The sequence below is a fragment of the Mirounga angustirostris genome, unplaced genomic scaffold, assembly GCF_029215605.1.
Source record: "Mirounga angustirostris isolate CCGP_5_RB_7025 unplaced genomic scaffold, mMirAng1.0.hap1 SCAF_6, whole genome shotgun sequence".
Classification (NCBI taxonomy): Eukaryota; Metazoa; Chordata; class Mammalia; order Carnivora; family Phocidae; genus Mirounga; species Mirounga angustirostris.
The window spans coordinates 113,317,290-113,342,966 of record NW_026991714.1 but is presented as its reverse complement, the minus strand read 5'-3'; the positions used below and the strand labels follow the sequence as shown (position 1 = coordinate 113,342,966).

Below are 25,677 nucleotides of genomic sequence, written 5' to 3'. Positions count from 1 at the left end.
TTATTTATTTTATTTGACAGAGAAATAGAGAGCGTAAGTAAGCAGAGAGGCAGGCAGAGGGAGAGGGAGAAGCAAGCTCTCCGCTGAGCAGGGAGCCCGACGTGGGGCTCGATCACAGGACCCCGGGATCATGACCTGAGCCAAAGGCAGCTGCTTAACCGACTGAGCCACCCAGGCGCCCTAAGGCCTGCCTTTTCAAGAAAAACTATTTTAACAGAACCTAAATTATGGGGATTCTTTCAAAGCCTAACAAGCCTAGGTTAAGGGAAATACCCAACTCTAGCCCAGGCTAACCTTCCATGTGGGGGAGGGAGAAAACTACTAAGAAGCACTTATGAAGTTCACAGTCCAGAGGTACAGGCTCACTAAAAAAATGAGACCTCATCATGAGACTATAGAACACTTCCATTTGCCCCAGTACCTTAACACCACATTAATAAAGGTCTATTTACAGCAGCTTCTTTTTACCCAGTATATCATGTATAGCCAGCAAGAAAAAATTATAAGGTGTACGAAAAGGCAAAAACCAGCTTGAAGAGACAGAGCAAGCATCAGAACCAGACTCTGATATGGCAGAGATAACAGAATTATCAGACTGGGAATTTAAAACAACTACAATTAATATGCCATGGACTCTGATGGGCAAAGTAGCCAGTATGCAAGAACAGATACATAATAAGTCCAGAAAGATGGATATTCTAAGAAAGAAGCAAAATGAAATGTGTAACAAAAATGGAAGAGTGTCTTTGATGGGCTTATTAGTAAACTAATCATGACTAAGGAAAAAAATCTCTGAGCTTGAGGATGTATTGCTCAGTAAAAATCTCCAAAACTGAAAAGCAAACCAAAAAAAGACTGACAAAGATTTTTTTTTTTTAAGATTTTATTTATTTACTTGAGAAAAAGAGTGAAGGAGAGGGAGAGAGAATCTGAAGCAGACTGCACTGAGCACAGAGCCCAATGCGGGGCTCGATTCCATAACCTCAAGATCATGATCTGAGCTGAATCCTAGAGTTGGATGGTCAACCAAATGACCCACCCAGGCACTCCTGAAAAAGATTTTTAAAAAGAATAGAATATCAAAGAACTGTGGGACAACTACAAAAAGTGTAACACATATGTAACAGGAATATCAAAAAGACAAAAAACAGAAAAGGAAAAGAAAAAAAAGGAACAGAAAAAAAAATATTTGAAACACTAATGACTGAAAATTTTTCCAAATTAATGTCAAACACCAAACCACAGATCCAGGAAGTTCAGAGAACACCACGCAGGATAAGTGCCCAAAAAACTACACCCAGATAGCTCATTTTCTTTTTTTTTTTCTTTTTTAGCAGTCCCCCCACTGAGCTAGTAGCCTGATGCAGGGTCCAATCCCAGGGCCCTGGGATCACGACCCGAGCTGAAGGCAGATGCTTAACCATCTGAGCCACCCAGGAACCCCGACAGCTCATTTTCAAACTACAGAAAACCAAAGATAAAGAAAGAAAAACGTCAAAGAAGACATAGGGAAAAAACCCACCTTACCTATATAGGAGCAGAGGTAAGAATTATATCCAACTTCTCAGAAACCATGCAAACAAGAAGAGAATAAGATGAAACATTTATTTTTTTTTTAATATTTTATCTATTTATTTTAGAGACAGTGTGTGTGCACGTGCACCCGCAGGGGTTGAGGGCAGAAGGAGAGGGAGAGAGAGTCTTAAGCAGACTCCAAGTTGAGTGCAGAGCTCCACACAGGGCTCTATCTCACAACCCTGAGATCATGACCTGAGCCAAAACCAGGAGTTGTCGCTTAACTGACTGCACCATCCAGGCCCCTAGAATGAAACATTTAAAATGTAAAAACAAAAAAACCACTGGGGCGCCTAGGTGGCTCAATCAGTTAAGCATCCAATTCGATATCAGCTCAGGGTCCTGAGTTCAAGGCCTGCATTGGGCTCGATGCTGCGCATGGAGCCTACTTAAACAAACAAACAAACAAATCACCAATCTTGAATTCCATAGCCTGTGAATTATTCCTCAAAAGTGAAGGAGAAATGGGAGATTTTATCAGATGTGCAAAAGTGAGGCAATCTGTTGTGAGTAGACCTGCCTTGCAGATAGATAATGTTAAAAAGAACTTCTCTAGAGAGAAGGAAAATGATATAGTTCCAAAACCCAGAAAGCAAGAGTACTAGAGAAGGAATAAGTGAAAGCAAAATTTAAAACTTTATTTTTCTTATTCTTAATTGATCTAACAGATAACAAGTTGTTCAAAATAATAGCGACAACGCAATTATGTATGCTCACATATATGTATGCATATATATACATGTATATGCTATATATAAATGAAATGAATAAAAGCATGACACAAAAGACAGAAGGGAAGAATTAGGATTATATTTTGCTATTGTAAGGTACCTGCACTATCTGTGAAGCATAACAGTATTATTTGAAATAGTCTTGGATTAATTGGAAATGTATATTAAAAACTCTAGGAAAACCACTAATAAAAGTTAAAACGAAAAAAGTGTAACAGATACAGTAAGAAAGGAGAGAAAATGAAGTAATATAGTAAGTACTCAAATAAAACCACAAAAGAAAACCTAAATATGAGACCTGAAACCATAAAACTCTTAAAAGAAAACACAGGCAGTAATCTCTTGGACATTGGCCTTAGCAACATATTTATGGATATGTCTCCTCAGGGAAAGAAAACAAAAGCAAAAATAAACTATTGCAACTACACTAAAATAAAAAGCCTTTACATAGCAGAGGAAACAATCAACAAAACAAAAGGGCATCCCTACTGAATGGGAGAAGATATTTGCAAATGATATATCCAATAAGGGGTTAAGATCCAAAATATACAAAGCAGTTACACAAGTTAACACCAAAAAGATAATCCAATTAAAATGGGCAGAAGTTCTGAATAGACATTTTTCCAAAGAAGACATACAGATGGCCAACAGACACATAAAAAGCTCAACATCACTAATCATCAAAAAAATGTAAATCAAAAGCATGAGACACCACCTCATACCAGTGAGAATGGCCACTATCAAAATCACAAGAAATAACAAGTATTGGCAAAAACGTGGAAAAAAGAGAACCCTCATGCACACCTGGTGGCAATGTACACTACAACCAGTGTAGGAAACAGTATAGAGGTTCCTCAAAAAATTAAAAAGAGAAATACCATATGACCTAGTAATTCCACTACTGGGTTTCTACCCAAAAAAGATGAAGACACTAATTTGAAAGATATATGCACCCTTATGTTTACTGTAGCATTATTTACAATAGCCAAGGTATGGAAGCAAGCCAAGTGTCCATCAATAGATGAACAGATAAAGAAGATGTAGTGTATATGTATATACAGTGGAATATTACTCAGCCATAAAAAAGAATGAGTTCTTGACATTTGTGACAACATGGATGGATCTAGAGGGTATTATGCTAAGTGTAATAAGTCAGAGAAAGACAAATACTATATGATTTTACTTATATGTGGAATCTAAAAAACAAAACAAACAAACAAACAAAAAACAGAAACAGACTCATAAATACAGAGAATAAACTGGTAGTTGCCAGAAGGTAGGGAGGTGGGGGGATGGGTAAAATAAGTGAAGGGGATTAAGATGTACAAACTTCCAGTTATATAATAAATAAGACGGGTGCCTGGGTGGCTTGGTTAAGCGTCCGCCTTTGGCTCAGGTCATAATCACAGGGTCCTGGGTCGAGTCCTGCATCAGGCTCCCTGCTGAGCAGGGAGTCTGCTTCTCCCTCTGCCCCACTTCCTGCTTGTGTGCTCGCTCGCTCTCGCAAAAATAAATAAATAAAATCTTTTAAAAAATAAAATAAAAAAGTCACAGACTAAAAGTGCAGCATAGGGAATATAGTCAATAATATTATAATGATGTTGTATGGTGACAGGTGGTGTTTACACTTACCATGAAGAGCAGTGAGTAATGTACAGAATTGTCAAATCAGTATGTTGTACACCTGAAACTAATACAACACTGCATGTCAACTATACTTCAATAATAAAGATTTTTTTTAAAAAAACACAGAAGAGAGAAAAAGAGTGAGACAAAATAGGAACAAAGAACGTGGGCAATGAATAGAAAGCAGTAACATATATGGTAAATATTAATCAAGTTACTATAACTATATATATACTATAACTATAACATCAATAGTCTAAATACACAAATTAAAAGAGTGTCAGAATAAATAAAAAAACAAGATCCAATTATATGTGGTCTACAAGAAAACCACTTTTTAAAAGACTTTATTTTAGAGAATGAGAGAGAGAGAGCATGCACATGAGGAGAGGGAAAGGATCTCAAGCAGACTCCCCACTGTGCGCAGAGCCCAACACAGGGCTCAATCTCATAACGTGAGGCTTGATCTCTCTCTCAAGCTCATGACCTGAGCCAAATATATAGACAAATATATAGATTAGATAAAGATCGATAATTATAGATAAATATAAAGACATATGTAAATTAAAAGTAAATGGATGGAGGGGTGCTGGGTGGCACTGTCAGTTGAGGAACCAACTCTTAGTTTCAGCTCAGGTCTGATCTCAGGGTTGTGAGATCGAGTCCCACTTTGGGCTCCATGCTTAGCGTGGAATCTGCTTGAATTTCTCTCTCCTTCTTCCTCTGCCTCTCCCCACTGTACTCTCTTTAAAAAAAAACTTTAAAAATCTTTTAAAAATCTTTAAAAAAATCTTTAGGGGCACCTGGGTGGTTCAGTCGTTAAGTGTCTGCCTTCAGCTCAGGTCATGATCCCGGAGTCCTGGGATCGAGCCCCGCGTCGGGCTCCCTGCTCAGTGGGAGGCCTGCTTCTCCCTCTTCCACTCCCCCTGCTTGTGTTCCCTTTCTCACTGTCTCTCTCAATGTCAAATAAATAAATAAAATCTTAAAAAAAAAAAAAAGTGGGAGTACCTATATTAATTTCAGACACAGTAGATTTCAGAGCAAGGAGAGTTATCAGAGATAAACAGGAGAATTACATAATGATAAAGGAATCAACTCTCCAAAAAGACACAACAATCCTTAACGTGTATGTACCTAACAATGATGCATCAAAATACATGAGACAAAAACTGATAGAATTGCAAAGAAAAACAGATGAAGCCACTATTACAGCTGGAGACCTCAATACCCCTCTACCAGAAATGACAGATACGGAAGGCAGAAAAAACAGTAAGAATATAGTTGAATTCAACAGCACAATCAATAAGCTGGGTATAACTGATATCTATCAACTACTTCATCCAACAATGGCAGAATACATATGGCTCTCAAGCTCACATGGAACATTCACCAACATAGATCACATATTCAGGGCCATAAAATATACCTTAACAAATTTAAAAGATCAGAATTCATATAATGTCTCTTCTTAGACCACAATGAAATTAAACTAGAAAAAAAAAACCAGAAAGAGAAAATCCCAAAATATTTGGAGATTAAACAATGCACTTCTAAATTATAAACAGGCCAAAGAAGTCCTAACCAATGGAATAAAGCAAGAAAAAGAAATAAAAGGTATATAGACTGAAAAAGAAGAAATACAACTGTATTTGTTCACAGATGATGTGACTGTCTATGCAGAAACCCCCCCCCCAAAAAAAATCAGTAACAATGACAAAAACTCCTAGAATAATAAGTGATTATAGCAAGGTGTCAGGATACAAGATTAATATACAAAAGTCAATTGCTGTCCTAAAAATCAGCAATGAACAAGTGGAATTTGAAATTAAAAACATAATTTACATTAGCATCCCCCCAAAATGAAATACTTAGATACAAATCTATTAAATATGTAAAGGATCCAAATGAGGAAAACTACAAAACTCTGATGGGAAAAAAAAAAAAAAATCAAAGAACTAAATAAATGGAAAGATAATCCATATTCAAAAAAAAAGATAATCCATATTCATGAATCAAGAAGACTCAATATTGTCAAGATGTCAGTTCTTCCCTACTTGATCTATAGAGTCAATACAATTCCAGCCAAAAGCCCGGCAAGTTATTTTGTGGATCTTGACAAAATGATTCTAAAGTTTATATGGAGAGGCAAAAACGCCATACTAGTCAACACAAGATTGTAGGAGATGAATAAAATTGGAGGACTGATGCTACCAAACTTCAAGATTTACAATAAAGTTACACTAATCAAGAAAGGATGGTATTTGCAAAAAGAATAGACAAATAGATCAATGAGAAAGAATACAGAGCTATGAAACAGACCCACATAAATATACATTCTTTAGAAAGAATTAGATGAGTTTGTTAGTATTAATAACCAAATGTTTTTCATATACAAACCTTATCAAATATAATAAATGTGGGTTTTCCACTAGCAGACTGACTTCTAATCATCAGTGGATTAATTTGGACACTTTTATATTACTTTATATGATTAATCACCTCTATTTGTATATCACTCACTGTGCTATATTCTTCCTCCTAATCTAAACAATTTCTTCATTCAGATGCTAAGTCACTCAGATACAAGAATCATCACCTTCACAACCCTTGGATGCATTAAGAGCTGCCTTCATTTCTTATGCTAAGCATGCTTTGAAAACTCATCCATTCTAACACCTTCCATTAGATTTGTAAAGCTATTAGAGTTAGGTTTTTAGTATTTAACTAATGGATAATTTGTTTTTGGAATCCTATAGGAAAAAGGCTGGCTTTTTACTCACTACTGGTTCTTCTACCATAATTATTACATTTTTGCCAATTCTTTCCCCCTACCCCCTTCTGGTCATTTCTCTAGTCCTGCAAAATCTTACCCATCTGGCTTTACAGAGTCAGCTATAAGATTAATTCAAAGAATCAAACAGATTCTCCACTCTAAAATACCCTTTTTAAATCAAACTTATGTCTCCTCACTGAAAATTAGTCAACTCTGTCCATTCCTGTTCCACCAGTTAAAAAAAAAAAAAAAAGAATGCTGTTGAAAGTTATAAATTTCTGTGGACAATGCCACCAATTGATAGAAGGGTTCTAAGAAACACTTGGCAAAACTCCAGAAACCACAATGTACTTCACCCACTCATAAGGAAATGCACACTTTGTTTTCTTCACCATCACAATTTGGATTTAGAAAAATGTAGTGATACAATCCTTAAAGAAATGTCAATATTTCTGCAGCCCAATTCTAACAAAATAAAATGTAAATGACAGTTGAGAAATAATTATTTCTGTATTAAACCACAGAATATGACCTTTTTTTGTTTGTCTGTTTCACTGGTGTAATACCAGTAAAATCACTTACACTTATGCCTGTTCAACTGACATGCAAATGAATTTGTGAATGAGCACATTCAAGAATCAAGTATCTTAACGTTAATGAATATTATGCACAATGAATAATCTTCTTTAGAAAATTATAGATCAGTATCTTGATAGGGGTGTGGGTTACAACAATGTGTACATTTTTCAAAACTGATTGGACTGTACAGATAAAACCTGTGCATTTCACTTTATATATATGTTGCCATATACATACATCATACATCAATTCTTAAAACTTAATAAGTTAGAATATGGAATGAGAAAAAGAAAAAAAAAATCCTGTGGGGTTGGATTAGAATTGGAGGTTATTTGTATAAACTAAAATTATTTTTTTAATAATTTAAAAATGTATTTCCTAAATATGTTCACTGAAAGGGACTAGAAGCAATGACACCCAGTACCAATAAAAACGCCTAAGGCCCAGATCTTGGTTCCTATATATTCTTTCCAGTTAATGCTAGGGGTGAGTTAACTGGTAACTGGAGATGACCATTTTCTCCCTGTCTCTTTACATGGCTGTGTCCTAACTTCCCTTTTTTTCTTTTTTTTTAAGATTTATTTATTTTAGAGAGAGAGAGCAGGGGGAGGGGGAGCGGTAGCGGGAGAGGAAAAGAATCCTCAGGCAGACTACCTGCTGAGTGTGCGGAGCCCAACAAGGGGCTCAATCCCAAGAGCCTGAGATCATGACCTGAGCCGAAATCAAGAGTTGGACACTTAAATGACTAGGCCACCCAGGTGCCCCTCAATTTCCCTTTTTATAAGGACACCCTTTTATAAGGACACACATTCTGAGGCACTAGCACTATTTTATGAGGGAATAAATGGAACTTTATAGAGAAACTTTATAAGAAACAAGAAATTTGCATGGTCTTCAAGTATCTCCCCATAGATAAACATAAACATTAGTTTTAATGGGGAAAACAGTAACTATACCAATGGAGAAAATGGACATCTTGACCAGGCAATCAAAATTCGCATCACCAATGTAGGACAAGCATATTATGCCTCTGAATATGATACCCTGAGAAAGGACACATCATCATTTATGGAGAATTTGGGCCAGAGATGCATCACCTAAATCCAATAATGAAAAAATGTCAGGTAACTCCAAATGGTGGAATATGGCATAAAATAACTGGCTTATATTCTTCAAAAATGTTAATGTCATACAAAATAAAAGATAACTACAGACCTGCTCCAAATTAAAGAGACATGAGGATGTCTCTAAACTAAATACAGTATGTGATCCCACATTCAATCCTCTACTATAGTAGAAGGAAAAAAATCTAAAAAGAACACTTGAGACAACTGATGACACAGGAATAGAGATGTAGATTAAAGTAATGTATCAATGTTAAATTTCCTGAATTTGATAACTTAAGCATGATTACATATGAGAATATCCTTGTTTCTGGAAAACAGAAACTGCAGCAGAAAGGGTCAAAGCCCATCATATATACAACTGTTACTCTCTCAAACAGTTCATGAAAAATTGTGTGTGTGTGTGTGTGTATGGGAAGGTGAAGGAATGAGGGAGAGAATGAGAGAATGACACAAATGTGGAAAAATATAAAAAACTGACAAATCTAGGTAAGAATATAGGAGTTCATTATGCAATTCTTGCATCTTTTCTAAGTATGAATTTCAAAATAAAAACAAAAATGAATTAAGTTCCTGTGTTGTAGTCCTAAGCCCCAGTACTTCAGAATGTGACCTTATTTGGAGACAGTGTCTTTGCAGAGGTCATCAAATTAAAATGATGTCATTAGAGGGGGCCCTACTCCAGTGTGATTGGTATCCCTATAAAAAGGGGAAATTTGACACAGACATGTCCAAAGGAGACAGGGAGAAAACGGCCATCTACAACCCCAGGAATGCTTGAGGCTATAAGAAGTTAAGGAAAGAGGTCTGGAACAGAGCCTTCCCCAGTGCCTTCAGAGAAAGCACGGCCCAGCAACAACTTGATTTTGGATGTGAGCCTCCAGAACCAGGAGAAAATAATTTTCTGCTATTCTAAGCAGAAACAAAAAACCCAAAAGAATTAGAACAGCAATAAAACCACCTACAGAATATTATGCTAAAATAAAATACTTTTCACAGATTTCTGAGATATGTTTTCACCAAATGAAGATGTTTAAAAAAACACAAATACTTGTATTCACTGTGTTTACCAAAGATTGAAGATATCATCAAACACCAACATTGTACTCTAAAACCGTGATATAAAAAAATTAACCAAACTCAATGCACTATCCCTAGAATACGTGCTTTTAATATAAACTAAATCCCAAACTGACAATATATTAAAACTGATCTAGCAAAGTTATCATTAAAGATCACATTATATATATTTTAAATCCCCCATTAGGATCAACAAAGTGTTAAAACTAAAAAAAAAAAAAGTTAAAGCTTGAATGGTTTAAGTATACAATAATTAATTAGCTGTTTGTATATTAATAGAACAGTTTATAAAATATAATGGAAAAATAATCTCACAATGGCACTTAAAAATATACTTCAAAACTTTACTGAAAGTCAAAAAAAAGATTAATAAAAGAAGGTATGCCATTTTTTGAGTTAGAAAACTATACACTGTAAAAATGTCAGTTCTTTCCAAGTCAAAGTATGCCATTTTATGAGTTAGAAAACTACATACTGTAAAAATGTCAGTTTTCTCCAACCAAATCAATCAATAAATGTTAACAGGCTTTTGAAAGGAATCAGACAAAAGGACTCTGAAGACATTTGGAAAAATAAACTTTGGAATATCCCACACTTTTGGAAAAAAAGGATTTACCTCACCAAGTTTTAAAAAATAGTGAAAGACGGGGCACCTGGGTGGCTCAGTTGGTTAAGCAACTGCCTTCGGCTCAGGTCATGATCCTGGAGTCCAGGGATCGAGTCCCGCATCGGGCTCCCTGCTCAGCAGGGAGTCTGCTTCTCCCTCTGGCCCTCCCCCGTCTCATGTGCTCTCTCACTCTCTCTCATTCTCTCTCTCAAATAAATAAATAAAATCTTTAAAAAAATAAATAAAATAAAATAAAAAATAGTGAAAGCTACATCAATATAAACAGTGTGATTCTACTATCAAGAGACAGATTATACGGAGACCAAGAGTAGATCCAGAAATACAGAACATAATAAAAGTGGCATCTCAAATCAATAAAAGGTGTTGAGAGAACTTGCTAACCATTTGGGAAAAAACTTAAGTTGGATCCTTACCTCATGTAACAAAATTAATTCCAGATAAATAAAAGGTTAAAATGTAAAATAATATTGCAATGGGGAAGGAATTCCTAAGTTTGACATCAAAACTAGAAACCATAAAGGAAAGGCTGATGTAAATTGTTACTGGAGATAACACTGAATACAATTTTTCCTGTTTTATGTAGCAATCTTAATAAGCCTACAACATTATTACAATCCTGGTGTGCTTTTAGAGTTGTGGCTAGGGCAGTAAGATCACAGTATTATATTCTACCCATTTGACTTCATTTTAAAGAGAACAATTTTCCACTCTGATTTGACAACTGGCTTCTCCTGTAATGGTTAGGAGGTTATTGAATAATAAAAAGTACTTACCTCCTTTTTTCACATTTCTGTGATTGCTATCTTTAGTTGGAATGAAAAATTATCTAATTCCTATAAGCTGGTACTGAGTTATTAAAATAGATACCAATTTTTAAAATTAATATTCTAAGTAAAGAAATAATAACTACCTACAAAAACTGTTTTTCTCCCTGGAGCTAGTACCCCTGGATCCGAGTGCTACTTGCACCCTGACTGGTTAAATCACCTACGTTATAAGCAAATGCTTGCTCTGCAGAAAGAAAACAAGCCCTACTTATTTAAACAGGGCATCTCCTGTCAAATCCCTAGTTCTTCTCCCTGTCCTTCACATCACAGGTCATTCAAGCGTTTGTATCTGCAGTAGTATTCTTAGTATGTCAAGAAGTACTCCTAATATGGGCGCCTGGGTGGCTCAGTTGGTTAAGCGACTGCCTTCGGCTCAGGTCATGATCCTGGAGTCCCGGGATCGAGTCCCACATCAGGCTCCCTGCTCAGCGGGGGTCTCCCTCTGACCCTCTTCCCTCTCGTGCTCTCTGTCTCTCATTCTCTCTCTCTCAAATAAATAAATAAAATCTTAAAAAAAAAAAAAAGTACTCCTAATATAGTTCAGACTTTTTAACATCATTATTTTTACTTTCCAAATCCTTTTGTCCTTTCATAAATTAGCCCCAAAGGCAGCATTATAAGATATAAAACCTGTTATAATAATGAATTTACACAGGGCTTAAGGGCTTAAACCAGCAAGAGTCCATCCTCAGCGCCAATTTAGCACGTTCCTCAGCCACCACTTGGGACTTAGGCCAAAAGATGTGGAAGGCAGTAGAGTCCTATCACAGCAGGTAGGACTTTCATTCAGAGGAGTATTGAGACGTTGAAGAGGAGGGCAGAAAACCCCGCAGCATAAAGTCCATCAACGACACCAACAAGAATGGGTTTTCAAACATGAATGGTGGTGGGCAGTTAGAATAGTGATTGGAGCGAGTTAAGGGAAGGTGAGGGAGAGGAGGTACTGCAAGTAGACAGCTAACTCTCTGAAGCATGTGGCTACGCAGTGAGAGTGAAAGATGACTTTGTTACTGAAGTCTCTACTTCAGATTGTTCGCTGATGGGAATAAACCAATGAGGAGGCAAGGACTAAAGAAGAGAGAGGAGAAACAGTGAAAATTCTCCTAGACACCACAAACAAATAGAGCTAATGTGGCGATATTTATCTCTGTGCTTATATAGACCTCAACAAAAACAATTTTGGCATTTTTGTACAAGCTGCCCTATAAATTTCCTGGTCATACTGGGGAGGGGGGAGAGGGAGAGGGAAAAGCTTAGGCAGGCTCCATGCCCAGCGCAGAGCCCGATGCAGGGCTCGATCAGAATCAAGAGTCAGATGCTTAACCAACTAAGCCACCCAGGTGCCCCTCTTGGTCATATTTTTAATTGTTAAGCAACAATATTTTCATACAGACTCGTTTATGAATTACTGCTGTTCAAAACATATTAATTTCTTTGTTCTCTACACACTCTTAACTTCAACATATGTTAAGAGATTTTACGAACAGGAAATTTCTTTTCATATATATGCGTGACTTTTTTCTCACAGCAGCATCACTAACTTTATTTCATTCTCATTTTCTATTTTTTAATTTTTTTTTAAAGATTTTATTTATTTATTTGACAGAGAGAGACACAGCCTGAGAGGGAACACAAGCAGGGGGAGTGGGAGAGGGAGAAGCAGGCTTCCCGCCGAGCAGGGAGCCCGATGTGGGGCTCGATCCCAGGACCCTGCGATCATGACCTGAGCTGAAGGCAGATGCTTAACGACTGAGCCACCCAGGCGCCCCTCATTCTCATTTTTTAAAAATTCCTGCTGATGTTCGAGCTCTTTTGTAGTAAAGTTTTTCATTACACATCTTTTTCACATATTGCGTTAATCATAGTTCTTACTATAAATTAAGTCCTAAACTGTGGTCTTTTGACAGACACATGTAAAAATGTTCTTTATTTTCACAAAGAATTATACGTTTTTTCCTAAAACACAAGCAGCTCTATCTTAGGTTTCTCCCTTTTGACAGAGATATCAGCAGTCAGTTTAATACTGGGGAGACACCAGGGAGTGCCAGAGATCAGAGCACCCTCTATTTAGCTCGTCCGACTGCTGTTAAATGGAGAACAAAAGACCTGTGCCACCTATTATCCAGTTTTTCAGATAAGTAAAAAATCTGGATTTTCTTTTGCATAATCTCCCAATTTTTAATTGTGTGCAACTAATTAGAAAAAATACAGTATAAACCAAAAATAAAATGCCTGCAGGCCAAATCGAGCTGACATGCCATTGGTTTACAACCTCTAGGTTAAGGGATCATAATGGGTCTGCTTATTCATTTTTCTTTCACTTTTTTCTTGATTTTAGGTCATTCTTCCTTCCAAGAAGGGGTATCACAAGTCTGTCCTTTTTTTTTTTAAGATTTTATTTATTTATTTGAGAGTGAGTGTGAGAGAGAGCACTAGCGGGGGGATGGTCAAGGGCAGAGGAAGAGGAAGAAGCAGGCTCTCCGCTGAGCAGGGAGCCCGACGTGGGGCTCGATCCCAGGACCCTGGGACCATGACCTGAGCTGAAGGCAGACATTTAACCGACTGAACCACCGAAGTGCCCCCACTAGTCTTTCTTTAAAATACTCATTCAGAGATTCAAAGTGAGGTTAAATGACTTACCACCATCACCAAGTGCCATTAAACATTTCTCTTTTTTAAAGTAATATAACACCATATTTGCATTTTGATACTAGTTTGGGGTTGGAATGAAATTCACCTTTAAATTTACACTTGTTCTTGAGACGTTTCATCTATGTACAGAAGTACGACAATTAGCATTTATAGAGCACCTACAGTGTGGGCCAGGCACATTACTAAGCATTTTCACACTTTGGTATTTCATTAAAGCCAAAATTACCTTGTAAAGTAGATTTTATTATCTCATTTTACAGACGATTTGCAATAGTTCACGAAGTGCCCAGTTTTTGTTTCTCTGCCCTTAGAATCCAGACGAAATGGTTGGTTAAGGCTTGCTCTTTTGACAGGTATCATCAATCAAGAATTACAACCACCTTAAATAAATCACAATGAGAAAAATGCAAAGTGAAAGTATTGAAGGATGATATCCTTTGAAAAAACAGCTAAACCTTCATTTCAACTCCTTAAATTCCTTAGGTCCACTGATCTTCCAGTCACTGAAAGAGTCATAGTTGTTTTCAAGACAAGTAAAATTGAAGTCAGCTCTTCTTTTTGGTTCATGTTTCTTTTCTAGGGCCTCTAAAAACACTGACCATTTTACAAAAAAACAAATCTTTTCATTAATTAAAGAGGAGCACAAAAAGAGCACAGGCTGCTGTCACCAAGAAATTACTGAGCATATGTGCTCGGCAAGGCCGAGTGCTAGGCCCTGTAACACAGAACTAAGTACGGTTCCCTACTCACTTGGAGCTCACAGTTTCTAGGAAGGGAAACAGATCTTAAAGAAATGTCCATACAAATAACAATTTAATTACAGTCATGGTAAGTGCCACCAAGGAAACTTAAAATGGGGTGCTATGATAGCTTTCATAAAGTTGTGCAAGTCTAAGTAAAAATTGGGCAGAATCTCAATATAATCAGGAAAGTAAAAAGACAAACTTCTCTTGTTCCTGTGAAGTGGCTCCTTTAAAAACATACAGTCTGAAGGATTACATTAAATCTCTACAAATACCTGATTCTATTTATATTTTATATATCCTAGAGTAAGTTTCTTTAAATTCAATTCTGATGTCTTCAAAGCCACTCACTCCCCTACAAGACAAACACACATAAATACTGAACTTCAGTATTTTGAAAAGCAAAACATTTATCAGCATTTAAGTCCAAGGCTCAAAGAACATTTAAATATAACACACATAATATACTTATAAAAATTAAAAACAGACAAAACCAGTAACATTTATCAAATAATGTGGAAAGAATGGTTAAAATGCAACTTGTAGTGAAACCATGTAAAAAAACCCATAATGTTAATTTTTTAAGTATATGGAAATTAGGATAAATGGGCCAATTACTTAGCTTTTGAAAAAACATAAGAATAACATGGGTTAGGGGGCACCTGGGTGGCTCAGTCGGTTAAGCATCTGCCTTCAGCTCAGGTCATGATCCCAGGGTCCTGGGATTGAGCCCCACACTGGGCTCCCTGCTCGGCCGGAAGCCTGTTTCTCCCTCTCCCACTCCCCCTGCTTGTGTTCCCTCTTTCACTATTTCTGTCTGTCAAATAAATAAATAAAATCTTAAAAAAAAAAAAAAAAAAAAGAATAACATGGGTTAGGAAAGTACAAAAGCAGCAAAGCACTAAAACTGGTCATAGTCTTCCAGTAAAAAAATGGCACCTAATATAAGGAATAAATTTTAAAACTTTTTTTTTTTTAAGATTTTATTTATTCATTTGAGACACAGAGATACAGAGAGAGAGAGAGAAAGCATGAGCAGGGAGAGAGGCAGAGGCAGAGGGAGAAGCAGGCTCCTCGCTGAGCCAGAAGCCCGATGTGGGGCTCGATCCCAGGACCCTGGGATCATGACCTGAGCTGAAGGCAGACGCTGAACCATCTGAGCCACCCAGGCGCCCCCAAAAACTTTTAAAATATGCTTAAGAAAATGTGTCCAAAATGTCTCAAATCTCACTAGCAATTAATGATTTTATGTCAAAATAATAAATAACAAATGTACAAACTGTTCAAATACAATAAATATATATAAATATAAATACATTAAAGATCTCTCAAGGGGTGCCTGGGTGGCCCAGTCGTTAAGCATCTGCCTTTGGCTCGGGACATGATCCCAGGGTCTTGGGATCGAGCCCGGCATCGGGCTCCCTGCTCAGTGGGAAGCCTGCTTCTCCCTCTCCCACTCCCCCTGCTTGTGTTCCCTCTCTCGCTCTCTCTCTCTGTCAAATAAATAAATAAATATCTTTTTAAATTTTTTCTTAAAAAAAAAAGATCTCTCATGAGATTTATCTCCGTTTTCCTATTTTCTCCAAGGTTTACCTGCATCTAATTTATATATACATATGTACTTAATGGTTCAAGTAACATCCTACAGCAGTATACATATCTCACCAGTCACTTTTAAACATCTTCCCTGTTTCATTCAGTCATAAATTTGTTAGTAATATAGGGAAGCACATGACAATCTTTTTGGAACAAGGTCCACACTTAGACACATGAAGTTCAAAAGTAAGGCCCATATGGTCCTGAAAGTATCATGTGACTTGAAGAATGAAAAATTCACAAATCCTCACAAACTCGGCTTTTCTTGCTCCTTCCAAAAACTGTCTTTAAAAGGACAAGTGAACAGGGGCACCTGGGTGACTCAGTCGTTAAGCATCTGCCTTCGGCTCAGGTCATGGTCCCAGGGTCCTGGGATCAAGCCCCACATCAGGCTCCCTGCTCAGCGGGAAGCCTGTTTCTCCCCTCCCACTCTCCCTGCTTGTGTTCCCTCTCTTGCTGTGTCTCTCTCTGTCAAATAAATTAAAAAATCTTAAGGAAAAAAAAAAAAGGACAAATGAACCATAACAGGAGTCATCTTATCATCCCATATTTATTTAAAATCTAATACATTTAGGAGCAACTGAGCCACACATCTGCCTTTGCTCGGGTCATGATCTCGGGGTCCTGGGGTCGAGCCCTGCGTTGGACTTCCTGCTCAGCAGGGAGCCTGCTTCTCCCTCTCCCTCTGCTGCTCCCCCTGCTTGTGCTCTCTCGCTCTGTCAAATAAATAAATAAAATCTTAAAAAAAAAATCTAGGGTGGGAGGATGGGTTAGCCTGGTGATGGGTATTAAAGTGGACACGTTCTGCATGGAGCACTGGGTGTTATGCACAAACAATGAATCATGGAACACTACATCAAAAACTAATGATGTACGGTGATTAACATAACAATAAAAAAGTAAAAAAAATTAAAAATTAAAAAAAAAATCTAAGGATGCCTGGGTGGCTCAGTCATTAAGCGTCTGCCTTCGGCTCAGGTCATGATCCCAGGGTCCTGGGATCGAGTCCCACATCGGGCTCCCTGCTTGGCAGGAAGCCTGCTTCTCCCTCTCCCACTCTCCCTGCTTGTGTTCCTGCTCTCGCTATCTTTCTGTCAAATAAATAAATAAAATCTTTAAAAAAAAAAATCTAATACATTTAAGGTACTCCATATATATGATGTAATAGGAGCCAGACAGAAAGTGATGTAACCAAACTTCCAGCACAGTGTGGCTGGCTTTCACTTTCCTTGTAAGCTAATACCTACTTTACCAGGTTATTTTAAAGATCCTCCCCCAAAACGGCACAGTATTTGGCATACTGTATGTACACAAATGGTGGCTAGTATAATTATTTTAAATCAGATTAGAGACAGGAAACAAATAGAAAGAAAATGAACAGTACAAACTGCCATTAGAAGCCCTACCAAAGCAGAGAAAAGGAAGAAATGCCCAGGAGCCCAGCTGAAATTAAAGCTTCACGGAGAAGGTAAGAGACAGGCTCTGCCTATCAACAAGTCTCGGACTTATCAGACAAGAGGGAGAAGGAGTGATTAACAGAGAAGCAGAGATAAGACTACAGAATTAGGGGCACAACATAGAAAACTAAATCCAGTATCATTATTAGTGAGCAAAAAAAAAGAAAGAAAAGAAAAAGAAATTAGAACTAAATCATGCACTAGAAAGAATAAAACCTGTATGAACAGGACAAAACAGAACAAGTCCCAATGTCTAATCACAAATTTTTATCACAGGTTATCTTTTCTCTTTTAGAAAAAAAAAGGGTGTTGAGACAACAGTCTGTTTAGAAAATACAACACCTACTCTCAAAATACTAAAAAGACTGATACAAATGTGACTACCTACTTCTATAATATAATCTGACTACTGATGATAGTGACTTTTTCAGAAGAGTATTAACCAAATCAATGAACATTACTAATACTTAAAATGACCTAGAAATGAGGGGGGAAATGCAATACTTTTTATTGGGCTGATAATGTTTAGCAGAGGTATAAGTAGTTTACAAATAATGCTTAAGTTTCTTAAACCCTCAGAAATGGGACTAGTTACATATAAACGTATTTATGAAATATAAGGATCCCCCATTTTTTGAAGATCAAACTAGGCCACTTCCCTTTTTTGAAAGACCTACATGAGTACCTATTTTCACTAACTGAAAGACATCCAGAGAGGATTTTCGCTTTTATGAAAAAGGCAAAAAGCAAACACAGCATTCAGTGTTTGTTTCGCAGCAAGCCATTACAGAAAGAGTGCGCGTGCAGCAGCTAGAGTGGCGCCACCAAGCTCCTTCCCCAGGAACTGCACTCAACATCTCAGCAGCAAGGTGCCTGGGGTTTGGAACAGTGTGGGTAGACTTGTGCTTTATCTCGATTTATTTTGTGCATTCATTAGCAAGATGTGTCCTAAGGTACCAGAAAAACCTAAGAGAAGTTATTTTTGGGGTCTGGGAATGCTCAAAAAATTTCCCATATAAATTAATGGTAGCTGCTTCACTTCATGCCATTTTGGTTTTTACCAGGAAAGGTCTCATAGGAACCCTCTATCTTCAGATAGCAGGGGAAACATGCACATTCAAATTTTAATAACCATTTTTTTTAATGATTCCTTGAAGGTTTAAAAAAAAAGTTTATATTCTTACTAAAACTAAACTGGGAAAAATTACAACATAAGTCAAATTAACATTTAGTATATGGCACTGGGATTTTTATGACAGTTTTTATGTGAACAATCTTTTTAAAGTCTTCATTTATCTAAGAGCAGCAAGGATATAGAACAAAAGAAATATTGTAACTGCTTTGGGGATTTTTTTACCACCATATTTCAAAAACACACAGTCCAATTCATGCCATTTTGTGCCAAGAAAGCTATTTTTCCCCTCAAAATACAATTTAAAATACTCTCTAAATTTAACTCAATATTAATATGATTTAAATTTACATTTAACTGCAATATAAAAATATAACTTGTAGGCCTTTCAAAGAAAGTATCTTTTTTTAAAATACCTCTGAATATACAAAGAAATAATCTTTAGGCTTACTTGGAAGCTAAACTATATAAAAGTAAAGCCTTTAATAGAAAAAATAGTGACTTTTACAAATATTTAAGTTAAAATGGCTCTCTTTTGGAGCCCTGTCAGAGAAAATATCTAAGTCTGTTGCTCCCTAAGTGGGGGCAGGGTTGAAGATAATGCTGCAAAAGCGATCCTAGCCTTACCAGTGCGGCTGTAAACTTGAAGTGCAGTGGTAGGCTCTGGAACAAAGAATGTGTAACTTGATCTCTTTTCCTTCTCTCCTCCTTCACAGCAACATTTAGAAAGTAATTTAACTTCTCAAAATGGCATCTTTGTGCTGCTTAGGGGAAAAACATCTACTCACTAGTACAGCGTAAAGGAAAAAAATAAGAAATCAAATCACTTTTTTAAAAATGGGTTTTCCTTTACAGTGGTATTTTTGTGTCAAACATTCAGTATATATAGACAAGCCAATTATAAATGAAGACTATTTTTGCTACGTGAAGGCCCACAACACAAGATTAAAAAATGCGGCTCAGGTTTTAAGAACAACTTGTCAAACACTCAGTATACAGACAAGCCAATTATAAATGAAGACTTTATTTTTGCTGCGTGAAGGCCCACAATGCAAGATTAAAAAATGCAGCTCAAGTTTTAAGAACGATTAGTCTTATTAATACAAGGTGGAATTAGTATTTATTTTGCTTCTACAACAAAGAGTCATTAGCTCCAAAGAAGTTTCCAGAAGAAAAAATAATTAAGAATACAAGTAATCTGGATAAATTTGAATTTAAAATCTTTGTGTCTAAAAGAATCATGCAAGTTATATATGCTTTTAATTTTAATATCTCTTCATTTACCCTAATTTAATAAAGGAGACAAGTCAGTTTGAAAATCTGGAGAACAATAAAAACCTGAAAAAAAAATCTGCTAGCCAGGTATCAAAGGATGTACTGAACATTCTCACCACGGTCAAAATGTTTAAAGGTTTCCTAAAATACCACCAAAATTTTATATAACTTTTATACATCTCAAAGCACTTCTACATTCATGACATAATTTGATCCTCACAACAACCTTGTGAGTTAGGTGGTCACGAATTTGCTTAGTTGAGACAGTCACAAAAAGGTTGGTGGAAGTCTCTCGACTCCAGTCAATAGCCCCAAACTATTTCTATTTCAGTACATACCAGTAAGCATTATTACCCCCTTTTCACCAGAGAGGAAGGAAACAGGCTCAGAAGTAAATACCTTGCTAAGGTCACAAGGCTGATATACTAAACTGTAATCCTTACACCTATCAAAATAGACAAAACAGTTTAATGCAATGTAACCAACAAAAAAGCCAACTGTGGTAGAATCATGGTCCCCTCAAAGACATCCAAGTCCTAACACCCTTGGAACCTGTGAATGTTACCTTATATGCAAGGGACTTTGCAGATGTGATCAAGGGTACAGAAACTGAGATAAGATTATCTGTTGGTCTCAATCGAATCATGGTCCTTAAAAGCAAAGAACCTTTCCCAGCTATGGTTTGAAAAAGACAGAGATGACTTGGAAAAGACAGAGATGATGGTGGGTCAGAAAGACGAGAGACCATGTTGGCTTAGAAGATGAGGAGGCAGGAAGCCATGAACCAAGGATTGTGGTTGGCCTCTGGAAGCTGGAAAAGACAAAGAATCAGATTCTCCCCAGGAGCCTCCAGAAAGGAACACAGTCCTGCAGATTCCTTGATTTTAGCCTGGCAAGACCTGTGTTGGATTTTTGAGCTGCAGAGCTGTAACATAATAAATCTGTGCTATTTAAACCACTAAGTATGTGGTTAATTATTACAGCAGCAACAGAAAACTAATATGCCAATTGTACTATATAACCAACGGCTATAGACTGAATGCCTGTATCCCTCCAAAATGTGAGAAATAAATGTTTGCTGTTTATAACCCACTCACTTTATGGTATTTTGTAACAGTAGCCTAAACAGACTAAGACAACTGACTATTTTGTTTTTTAAAATCTTACAATACTAAAAAACAATCTGCCAATGAGGAGATATGTCAGCAGAAATCCTATCCTGCATACAGATGAAATAAAAGTACAGGTATCCATCACTACACAACTAGGTGTGGTTTTGCTGCTAATGACATTCTGGCCCAATGTTATACCTAGAAAGTCTATTAATTAATCATTCAGTCATCCATGTCTACAGTTTAAATGGAAATTTTTTTTTTTTTTTTATTAACAGACAATGTACTATTTGTTTCAGGGGTACAGGTCTGTGATTCATCAGTCTTACACAATTCACAGCACTCACCATAGCACATACCCTCCCCAATGTCTATCACCCAGCCACCCCATCCCTCCCACCCCCCAGCACTCCAGCAACCCTCAGTTTGTTTCCTGAGATTGAGTCTCTTATGGTTTGTCTCCCTCCTGGTTTTGTCCCGTTTCAATTTTTCCTCTCTTCCCCCATGATCCTCTGCCTTGTTTCTCAAATTCCACATATCAGCAAGATCATATGATAATTGTCTTTTCTCTGATTGACTTATTTCACTTAGCATAATACCCTCTAGTTCCATTCACATGGTTGCAAATGGCAAGATTTCATTTTTGATGGCTGCATAATATTCCTGTGTGTTGTGTGTATCACAAAAAATTTTCCTTTGACCACAAATAAGCTTCTAAGTGCTTAAAAAGTTACTTGGAATTCAATTATCATTACTATTAGGATACACAGTGGATTTAAATGACAAACATATTACAGATTTGATAAGAAATTAACAACATTAAAGGTAAAAATTTTACCAGAAATATTGATGAGATAGATGGGCCTTTGCTAAAATTAGACGATGCGGCATATTCTTGTTTTTTTTTTTTTTAAGATCTTATTTATTTATTTGAGAGAGAGAGAGAGAGAGAGAGCAGGGGGCTGCAGAGAGAGAAGCAGACTCCCTGCTTGCAGGGAGTCTGATGCAGTGCTGGATCTCAGGACCCTGGGATCATGACCGGAGCCTAAGGCCAACGTTTAACCAACTGAGCAACCCAGGCACCCCCGTTTTTTCATTTTTTAAAAGAAAGCATGGAGAAATTATGTTCATACAAATAGGTGAATGGGAATAGAAGGTATTTTGTCAGTAGTCACATAAGTTTTAAAATTCCTTCTTATTTGTTGAAAAATCCCATAGTGATTTACCATCAAAAATGTTTTTAATGATTTAGCAGCTGATTATTTCTGAAAACTGGAATTGAAAAATCCTTCAATTTCATTGGAAGCAAAAAATTGGAAGCCATTAATGGATTTACTCCCCAAAGATTAAAGCTATTTACCTTCTCAATGCTAACATCAACATTTGGAATTGTCACTTTAGTGATCCCTGAGGTTTTGTTTAGTTTTGGGGAGATATATTTAACATACCATAAAATTCACTCTTTTAAAGTGTTCAATTCAGGGGCGCCTGGGTGGCTCAGTTGGTTAAGCGACTGCCTTCGGCTCAGGTCATGATCCTGGAGTCCTAGGATCGAGTCCCGCATCGGACTCCCTGCTCAGCAGGGAGTCTGCTTCTCCCTCTGACCTTCCCCCATCTTGTGCTCTCTCTCAAATAAATAAATAAAATATTAAAAATATATATTTTAAAGTGTTCAATTCAGTGGCTATCAGCATATTCACAAACGTGTACAACCATCACCACTATTTAATTCCAGAACATTTTCATTACCCTAAAAAAGAACCTTATGACCATTAACAAGCACACACAACTCCCTCTCTACCTAGTCCACTAAGCCATTTTCTGTCTATGTCTATGAATTTGCCTATACTGGACATTTCATATAAATGGAATCACACAATATTTGGTCCTTTGTGACTGGCTTCTTTCACTTAGCATAATACTTTGAGGTTAATCCATGATGTAGCATGAGTCAGTAGTTCACTTCCTTTCATGGACGAGTATTCCAATGCATAGATAAACCACATTTTATCTATTTATCAGTTGGCAGACATTGGGTTGTTTCCTCTTCTTGGCTATTATGAATAATGCTGCTATAAACTTGCATGTGCAAGTTTTTGTGTCAACATACATTTCTAATTCTCTCAGGTATATACCTAAGAGTGGAACTGCTGGATCTTATAGTAATTCTATGTCTAACTTTTTGACAAACAGCAGATTGACTTCCCTAAGCAGCAGCATCATTTCACATCCCCACAAGCAGTGTGAGTACTCCCATTTGTCCACATCCTTACCAACACTTGTTATTAACTGTCTTTTTTTATTCTCACCATCCTATTAATGGGTGTGAAGTATCTCACTGTGGTTCTGATTTGCATTTCTCTGATGACTAATGATATTAAACATCGATCTATCGTTCTATCCATCTTACTAGCCACTTGTACATCTTTTTTGAAGAAACATCTATTCAAATCCTTTGCCCCCTTTAAAATTCAGGGTATTTTTTTGTTAGTTATAAGTGTTCTTTTCATATTCTGGACACAAGTCACTTATCAGACATATGATTTGCAAATATTTTCACCTATTCTGCGGTTGTCTTCTCACTCTTGACAGTGTCCTTTGATGTATGCAGGTGTTTTTTTTTTTTTAAGATTTTATTTTTATTTTGAGAGACAGAGAGCATGAGAGAGAGGAAGGTCAGAGGGAGAAGCAGACTCCTTGCTGAGCAGGAAGCCCGATGTGGGACTCGATCCCGGGACTCCAAGATCATGACTGAGCCAAAGGCAGTTGCTTAACCAACTGAACCACCCAGGTGCCCCCGCAGGTGTTTAATTTTGATGAAGTCCAATCTATCCATATTTTTCTACTGATTGCTTATATTTCTGATGTCGTATCTAAGAAACCACTGCCTAATCCAAGACCACAAAGATTTACACCTAAGTATTTTTCTGAGAGTTTTATAGTTTAGCTCTTACATTTAAGTCTTCAACTTACTTTGAGTTAATTTTTACATATGGTATGAGGTAGGGATCCAACTCCCTTCTTTTGCAATTGAATATCCAGTTGTCCAGCACCACTGTCTTATTGTCTTAGAATTATCTTGAGATCCTTTTCTCCCCTGAAGTACTTCCACCACAGGGCAAATGCCTCATGGTAAAAGCAGGGACAGAGGAAGCATTATGCCATTCTTTTGTAAAATGAAGAAGGACAGCAGTGGAGAGGAATGTGGGAAAGAAGTAACTGCCTGAAAGACTGGTTCACAGGAAGATCAATTTTAAGAAAGAGCACATGCAGAAGTTTAAGGTCTGGACACTGATTCACTTAAAACTATCCATGTGCTTGTGTACCTCCAGGAGTTTGTGTCTCCACTTGAACACTGTGCTACACTCCTGCCTCAATTCTGGGGGGAAAAGTTATCATTTGTGAACAATTTTTTCATATTTCAATTGTGTAAATAATGAAATAAAATGGGGCTTAGGATGAATCTAGTGATAAAAAGAAGTCTACAGGTTTTTCACCCTATACCACTCAGCCAAATAGAAAAATTCACTTCTGGGGCACCTGGGTGGCTCAGTGGGTTAAGTGTCTGACTCTTTGGCTCAGGTCATGATCTCAGGGTTGTGAGATCGAGCCCTGGGCTCCGTGCTGGGCATGGAGCCTGCTTAAGAGTCTCTCTCTCTCCCTCTTCCTCTGCCCACCCCCCAAAAAAAGAAAAGAAAAATTCACTTCTATTCCATTTTACATGAAACATATTTGGTTCAAAGCATGAATTAATGGAATGGAATTTTTCTTAATCTTATTTTATTAACGCAAGAGTAATAACAAAAAAGCACTAAGAAATCCTACCTTGAGTCTACTAGTTTACTCACTTTATGCCTAGGCTCCCTTGAAACAAACTCTACTAGGCTAGGGACACAGTATGGCATCGCTGAACAGAAATGTTACAGTCAAACCCTCAGCTCCATGGTATGCCACTTCTCTTTCCCCTAAAATGTATGTTTAGTCAAATTCCTTTCGCCTGAGATTGGTCCAAATTACGATACTGGCAAACAGATATGCTATTTCCTCTTATCACATAACTGACAGTTTCATAGGTTTGTAGTGTAACCCTGGGGTGATTTCATTTCCCATGACTTTAATTGGAATTAAGCACAGACAGTATTTTCACACGTGATAATTTACTAAATATTTCTGCCCATGTTAACTAACTGTTCACCACTTTTGAATCCTAATCTAAGTACTTACCCAATAAATTTGAATATTTTATTTTGGATTAAAAGCTTCCATCTGTTGTTGTATATTTCATACCCCAGTGTTGCCTTCCATTTTACATTTTATTGGTTTTTATTGTGTAAAAGTTAATTATTTTTCAAGTACCCAAGGATTAATTAGCGGCCCTTTTCTCCACTGGTGTGTTGTTCCTGGTGCTAAATTTAAAATGGAATTGTTTCTGTACTCTTATACAATTTGTTTAATTATTCCATTTTTTAACCTACTATTACGTGGTGTGGTCTGAACTGAGATATGTTTTAAAAGAGTGTGAAATCTAGGGGCACCTGGGCGGCTCAGTCGTTAAGCACCTGCCTTCGGCTCAGGTCATGATCCCAGGGTCCTGGGATCGAGCCCCACATCGGGCTCCCTGCTCGGCGGGAGGCCTGCTTCTCCTTCTCCTACTCCCCCTGCTTGTGTTCCCTCTCTCGCTGTATCTCTCTCTGTCAAATAAAGAGTGTGAAATCTATAATGCAAACATTAAGTGGTATTGTTATGTGCAACTTTTAACTCCGATAT

General features: G+C 37.1%; 1 protein-coding gene across 9 annotated transcripts in view; it reads right to left on the bottom strand.

Moving 5' to 3' along the window:
- The window catches only part of BMPR1A (bone morphogenetic protein receptor type 1A), a 144,863-nt gene that overhangs the window by 83,668 nt on the left and 35,518 nt on the right, over positions 1–25,677 (bottom strand). For 3 of the 9 annotated variants that reach the window (XM_054508253.2, XM_054508251.2, XM_054508255.2), the window contains exon 2: positions 13,822–13,975. The exons of 2 other annotated variants lie outside the window; for them this stretch is intronic. The gene's annotated coding sequence lies outside the window, so the exon portion shown is untranslated. Of the gene's footprint in view, positions 1–13,821; positions 14,914–25,677 lie in introns of those variants that run through there. 4 more of the 9 variants (XM_054508257.2, XM_054508252.2, XM_054508256.2 and 1 more) reach the window with 2 other exon arrangements.